The sequence below is a fragment of the Sus scrofa genome, chromosome 10 (assembly GCF_000003025.6).
Source record: "Sus scrofa isolate TJ Tabasco breed Duroc chromosome 10, Sscrofa11.1, whole genome shotgun sequence".
Lineage (NCBI taxonomy): Eukaryota > Metazoa > Chordata > Mammalia > Artiodactyla > Suidae > Sus > Sus scrofa.
Window position 1 is genome coordinate 21,920,590 of NC_010452.4, and position 7,311 is coordinate 21,927,900.

Below are 7,311 nucleotides of genomic sequence, written 5' to 3' on the forward strand. Positions count from 1 at the left end.
ATGAGAACTCAGGCCCTGGAACCCTTGATGTCAGCTTTCTGATACCCTGAGCAGGGAACCAAGGCATCATGCTCAACTTCTGATCTACAAAGATGTGAGCTCATGGATGGGCATGGCTTTGAGCTCCTCAGTTTGTGATCATTTCTTACACAGCAGTAAAAAACAAATACTGACTGTAAAACAGTATTTTCCCTAGTTTATTGAAATTTAGTCCATCGGCTCTCTCCCTGTTTTGTGTCTGAATATTTAAATGCTATTTCTCTCTCCATGACCTCCTTTCTTTTCTCTCCAGCTTGTGTTTTGATCGAAATCAATGAAATCAGTAAGGTCATCTTGGCATCCTATTCTATTCTGTCTCCTACTTTTACTACAGAGCTTCTTACAAAAATAGACTATACTCCAAGTCCATGATTTTCTTTTCTGTGGAAAGGTTCATTTGTGCTGTATATTAGATTCAGATATAAGAGATATCTTATGGTATTTGTCTATTTCTTTCTGACTTCTGGGTCGCCCTGGAAACTAAGTCTAGTCATTTATGATGGAGCATGATAATGTGAGAAAAAAGAATGTATACATGTATGTGTAACTGGGTGGCCATGCTGTACAGCTGAAAAAAAAATGTAATGGGGGAATAAAAATAAAATAAAATAAATTAAAAGAAGAAAAAGAAAGAGACACTATCAACATTTTCTCCGTAATTCTGAAGACAGATCCAGGGTCCTGAGGAGCATGAGCTGTATTTTAACTGGCAAACCCTATTTTTCTTCACTCTGTCCATTTCTTGACAGTATTAATGCCTGGCTGGTGTCTTTGGTCATCTTACCCGACACAATGCTCTCTCCACTTCTGTTGACATGGACTTTTAAATCCAGCAAACAACCTTGCAAAAACAAGGACCAAATAGAAAGTCCCTGTTGTGGAGCAATGGGTGAAGGATCCAACTGCAGTGGCTTGGGTCGCTAGAGATGCAGGTTCGATCCCTGGCCTGGCTCAGTGGGTTAAGGATTGGTGTTACTACAGCTGTGGTGTAGGTCACAACTCTGGCTCGGATTCGATCCCTGGCCCGGGAACTTCCATGTGCCCTACATGCAACCAAAAACAACAACAGCAAAATACACCTGGGGACACTGGACATCAGTAACATTTATTTTCTTTCTTGAACATATAAAACTATATATATACATACATATATATACACACACACACACACACATATATATATATATATGTATAAAGTTAGTGGATGGTAAATTTCAACCTTGAAATTTTTCCCAATTGAGCCTTTTCATACTATAAAACTGTATCTGGGGAGCTCCCTGGTGGTCTAGTGGTGAGGGCTCAGCACTTTCACTGCTGTGGCCCAGGTTCAATCCCTGGTCTGGGAACTGGGATCCACATCAAGATGCTGCATGCAATGGCCAAAAATAAAAATAAATAAATAACAATATTTTTTAAAAAGGAAGAAAATTATATCTTATTCACTTTTATCCAACTCTCCACTCACAATCTGTGTTCAATTTAAATGTAAAACCTAATACCAACTTTATTTACTTAATTTTTGCAGTGATGTTGTGTTGAACTAATTCTACTTTTTTATATGTATCTTCCCAGTGATCAAGTGCTCAATTCTGTATATAAGACGTTGACCACTGTGATTTTTTTTTAAATTATCATGATCTAGATTAGATAGTCCAGAAATAAAATGTATCCCCATTTAGACTTCCTCATGTACCAAACCAGCAAAACTCAAACAAAACATATCGTCTTTACATAAACAGGATTTTCATTATTGTTCTGCTGTCAAATTTCCATCCGTTTTTCAACACAACAAGGCCACTTTGCCCTGTTCCAATCACTTGTACACTCAAAGGCCTTCATATTCTGTCTTTAACAGTCATTACACATTTTTTTTCATGATATTGCAGAAATCTGAAAATAAATGATCACTGCATGTTGCTGAGTTTTTAAATCAATTCCTTCCTTGATCTGAATGTCCACTTTAGAGGTAAATCACTACCTTTTACTATTTCATGCAAATACCCTTTTTATCAACATTTTAAAAAATTTCAGTAACTGATTTTCACCTCACTTTCTATCACTTGATTGCAAGAGGAGATTCCACATACGCAACATTCCAGCATTAAGCTCAGTCACTGAACCATAAAGATTTAAATAAAACTGCGATCTCCAATGCAGGAAATAGCTGTTTAATTAAAGATGACTTCTGCCACCGAGTCAGCCATTCTTTACATGGTGGCCCCAAACAGAGTATTCGCCTGTCTATCCCGGAACATCCATTTTCTTCTCCTCTAGAATGTGTAGCTTTAAACTCTTCCTCTGGAAATACGGTGCGTGGACAGTAGATGCTAGTGACTCTGAACTGATCCGTACTCTGCTTGTGGTGGCATTTTCTTCTGAGACCGAGAACTGCTTCTTTGCAGAGCCTCTGTGGCTCCTTGATTTTGATGACAGCCTAATTCCCCTGCCCTTTTATCACTCCATCTCAAAGTAGGCAGTGGTGTCTAAAGTCAATGAGATCGAGCCTTTGGGATGCCAACACACGTCTTTGTACTCTCTCCTCATCTTTTCTGCTCTCAGGTGGAGGTTAAAACAAATATGTGGCAAGGGGGTAAACCCCAGGCATCCAACAATATGGATGGACATTGCTTTCCTCTAACTACCACATTGCATTGCTTTTCCTTTTCTTTCTTTTGTGAAATGTATATAATGATTTGTTTTTCATTATAGCTGGTGTACAGTGTTCTGTCAATTTTCTCCTGTACAGCAAGGTGATCCAGTTACACATACATGTATACATTCTTTTTTCCCACATTATCAGGCTCCATCATAAGTGACTAGACATAGTTCCCAGTGCTGTGCAGCAGGATCTCATTGCTTATCCATTCCAAAGGCAACAGTCTGCATCTATTAACCCCAAGCTCCCAATTCCTTTTCTTTCTCACGTAGTCACGCTGACCTTATTCTCAGGAGATCTCTTCCCAGGATATCTCCTGAAATAAGTTGTTTTTTCATCACTTTGGATATGCAGAGATTCACAAGTCACAGCACTTCCTTTTACAGCCTTCAAGCTTGATAATCTGACTTTTGCAAGAAGCTCTGATTCTAGTTTATTATTTTGGACACCATCATCCTGAAATAGAGCATAACATTCCCTTTTATATAAAGGGGGTAAATTATTCTCAATCTGTCATTAGGGTCTACAGTTCTTTGAGGATCAATATTTGAGAGACTATGGAGATGCAGAGCGCTATGCAGACCACAGAGAATTTTAACTGGTACCAAACTCGGTGGTAAATAAGATATGTACAAAAAAATAGGTAACCAGGAAGGAAGGGGGAAATCTGCTAACACTACAACGAGGGTGCACACCAGAAAGCTTTTGCCTCTCAAAACCTTATCACCCTTGCTTGTCTTTTTCTCAGCCTTACCCAAATCCTTGAAAATGTAAAACCATCTCAGGGATTGCCTTCTTCTTTGAAGAAAAAAAAAAAAATCTATCCATGTTCTCTGTTCCATGCATGAGAAATAACTTTATTACGGCAAAGGAACAGCCGCATGACTGAAACTGCTCCTTTATAACCCACTGAGATGCACAATGCCTAGTCTCAGAGGCAAACTGTGGACGTAACTCCTAACCCTTTCCACCGGCCACATTTCCATAATGGAAGCCCATGCCAATTAGAGGCCCCAAATTAGCAGGAGGAACAACCAGAAAGGAGGCAGTCAGGCATACCTAACAATTTCAAATCCATTCCCAAACTATTTTTAAAATGTTTACAAGTAATTAGGCTCCCAGTTTCACCACATTTTACTCAACAAAAATCAAGGCTAAACGTTCCAATTTCCATTTGCAAACAAGTATCAACAGATAATACCAGCGATTTTTGCTAAATGTATATGAGTTTAGATCAATTCTCCAATAAAAGCACCGGAGATTCTGACTCAGAGTTCATCTCACTTTCTGAAGGACACCTGTGGAGCCTCTGTGTCCCTGGGGTGGTGGAGCTGTGGTGGTGGTGGTGGGGTTCCTGCCTGAGGGTTGCATCAGCCATTGGTTTTCTGAAAAGTCCTAGTTTACGGGGGTCATGCCTTGAATTTAACATTCTGCCAACGATCTTCCAATTTCCAAGTCAATTTCCCTTTGTAAATGCTCATCATCACTATTTCCTCATTCTGTTTTGGGGGTATTTTTGACAATCTTTATAATAGTTCTAATAGCAGTCCTTTTCTACAACTGTACCCAACTTTTTCCTTTGTTTTTTTTTTTTTTTTTCTTTTAACACTCAAAGCTCCTATTTATCTATGTGCACATGACTCTTTGGGCAAGTTCTTCAGCCTTTCTGAGGTTTTTTTTCCCTCCCATTTGATGAAAAACTTAATATCTAAATTACAAATTTGATGAAAATTAAGGAGTTAATTGGGATAGAACATGATGGAAGACAGTATGAGAAAAAGAATGTACATATATGTATGACTTGGTCACTATGCATGCTAGACAGCAGAAATTGGCACAACACTATAAACCAACTGTATTTTAATTTTTTTTTAAATGTGATAAGGTACCAAAGAACACTAAGCAGAAAACTGCAATGTCATTTTTGAGCCAAAAATTATTTTCTTGGTTTCTTCTTTTCTCATTTTATTTTTTTCGTAATGAGAATATTCCTATTATACCACATAACAAATTTACATGTCTTATCCGTGCATCTGATTTGAGTAGAATCAAATCAGCTAGGTTGCACTCAAAAGTCCTGTTTCATATTTCTTTATATGTTTGTGGCCGTATTTGTTTTACCTCCAACAGCCGGGAATTCCAGGAGACCAGTGTACTTAAAATAGGCTTGATGGTAGCCAGGGCTGGTCAGTGGCCACAGCCTCGGCTCCATCTGTCTCAAAAGGCCTTTGGTAGAGCTGGGTGTTTCCGACGCCCACTTCCCAGGGGAAGGGGGGTGGTGGGGGTGTCCAGCACACATGTGGTATCACGGTCAAAGGCATTTTCGATTCCAAGGCTGTACCTGGCCTCCCCGCCCTTCATAATCCTAATCGTTGCCAATTTATCCCCTCAAGACCACCTCCTCCTGCCTCAGCAATAATTCCCCAGCCACTGAGTCACTCTTTTGAGCTGCTTGGGGACAAAACGTGCCTACACCCTAATTCCATTAGAGATCACAAATCTCCATCAGCCATGCGGGCTTTTACTCTTGCAAGAAAGAAACAAACAAACATGTTCCTGTAATTAGTTCCATAGTTTCCAAAGCCCTCTTTCGAGTAAGAATAAAAGCTCAAGTGTTGTATTCTTTTTTTTTCCTTTTAGCTCTAAAGAGACACCATCTCATCCTATTAGTTCAAAAACACGGGGTTTCACAGATGGAATCTAAAAATATGATGCCTTCAAAGCATGAACCCTATTTACCCTGGTCAAAGGATGGGATGCCATTGAAATTGAAGTGGTATTGTGTAAAGTTTTTGCTGGATGGTTGTTTTATTTATTTTATTTTGCATGCAGCTTCTGAAAAGTTCGAACAGTAGCAGCTTGTGATGTGGCAGTCGTTCTTTCCAACAATACCAAGAATTAGTCTTTTGTCCACACACCCTGATGGCAATGCCGTCTCTGTTCGCGGGCACACTGAGGCTGTTGCTTATTTTCAGCTGGGTTGATGACTACATTCCAGACTCAGGAAAACTAAGCACTGCTGTTATGGTACAAACCCTGGGTTTGCCTCTAAGCAGGCCCTAAAAATAACCCACCAAATTTGTAATTTTCAGGATAATTTTGGCTTGGGTTTTATAAGTGATGGCATATATCTGGACTATGTCTTCTAATTGACTTTGTTTCAACTCCTATCTCTGACTACATCAGCTCATCGTTTGGACTAAGCAAATGCCTATTAAATTATTTTGGTTTAGTAGCTATATGAAGTCTATATAAGTGAAAATAGGTTGAAGATGCTTCAGAATCTAAGTTTACCTAACCCTCACATCACTTAAGACATAACATCTCCAGGAAATAGGAATGTAGAGGGCTTGAACATTTTTGTTGTAAATTAATGCAATGTTTTATTTCTAGCTAGGTTTCTTCTGCTTCAGACTCAGAAAAAAAAAAAAAAAAGAGGTATAGTTGAAAAGTAACTTAAGGCTTTTTTCGGCTCTGACAAATTTTCAAACTTTCCTTCTTGTGGGGTGACAATGATATGCACAGGAGGTTGAAACGTTTTCCTTTGCCACCTTGGGGATCCTGTGACAAGGAGGAGAAGTGATTTGCAGCTGTCCTACAGCCTCTGCCCAGCAGGGGTTGGCACATCTTTATCAAGAAACTTCTTCTTAGGTCCTTTCCAGAGAAGCGGAGGAGGCGGCTGATACATGGCCATTGGTCCCTATGACCACAGACTACACAGATATGTCCATTGGCTTAAGTACATAGGATGTGTGGTCAAGTATTTCCACTGTGCATGTGATGAGAAAGCCTGGGGACAAGCAGTGAGGTCAGAGAGCCGTGGGCCCTCCCTCCAGCCCTGAGAAAAGCCAGGCTCTGTCCCTCGTTGCCTGACACCGATCTAGAACTTTCCAAGCTCTCCATTCACGTAAGAGACACCTGACTGTTGGGAACCAGGAAGGTCAGATTACACACCAAATGAATTTGGAATCTCAACACGGTCTGCGTGTGCCCATGAAGGAGAGAAGGCTGTGTTCTGACTTAAGAACAGATTTATTATCTGGAGAGAAATACTCGGTGAAACGAGCATTCCCGTGTTTACTAGCTTTGGTCTCTCAGCAAGCCGGGGAAAGCCTAAAAGCTGATCTTTGGCCTTGCATCAGGCATGTAGGTTATATTTTTATGGTGAGTAGCTGGTAGGAAATTATAAATCTCTAAGTAGATTTATCAGGTATTTTTTTTTTTTTTCAGTTATACTCCAGTTACCTAGAGTAAGAATTCTGGGGTAGGGACCAAGACCCTTGGTTAGCATTTGGTCTCATCATGAAGTCAGAGAAAGATGGGGGAGGAAACTTTAGAGGAAGGAAAGCGGGACCCTCAGGGGGAGGTGGGACCCTCAGGGGGAGCATAGAAAGATAAGAAGATAAAACACGTCCAAGGTGGGAAGGATGTTCCCGGCAACATTCACTGCATAGATGCGCTTATCACAAATGGCCGGAAGAATTACCTGGGTCTGGCCCCAGCTCCTTAAACAGCAGGGCGCTAGTGTGGACTGGCTAGTTGGAACTTGACAAGAGAGGACGTTCCACTCTGCACTGAGATGGGGGTTCTTTCTCAGATTAACTGACAATGCCCAT

At 40.3% G+C, this 7,311-nt stretch overlaps 1 non-coding gene across 1 annotated transcript; it reads left to right on the plus strand.

Moving 5' to 3' along the window:
• On the plus strand, positions 1,314 to 1,385 carry TRNAE-UUC. The gene has a single exon. It is a non-coding gene; the product is annotated as a tRNA-Glu (tRNA).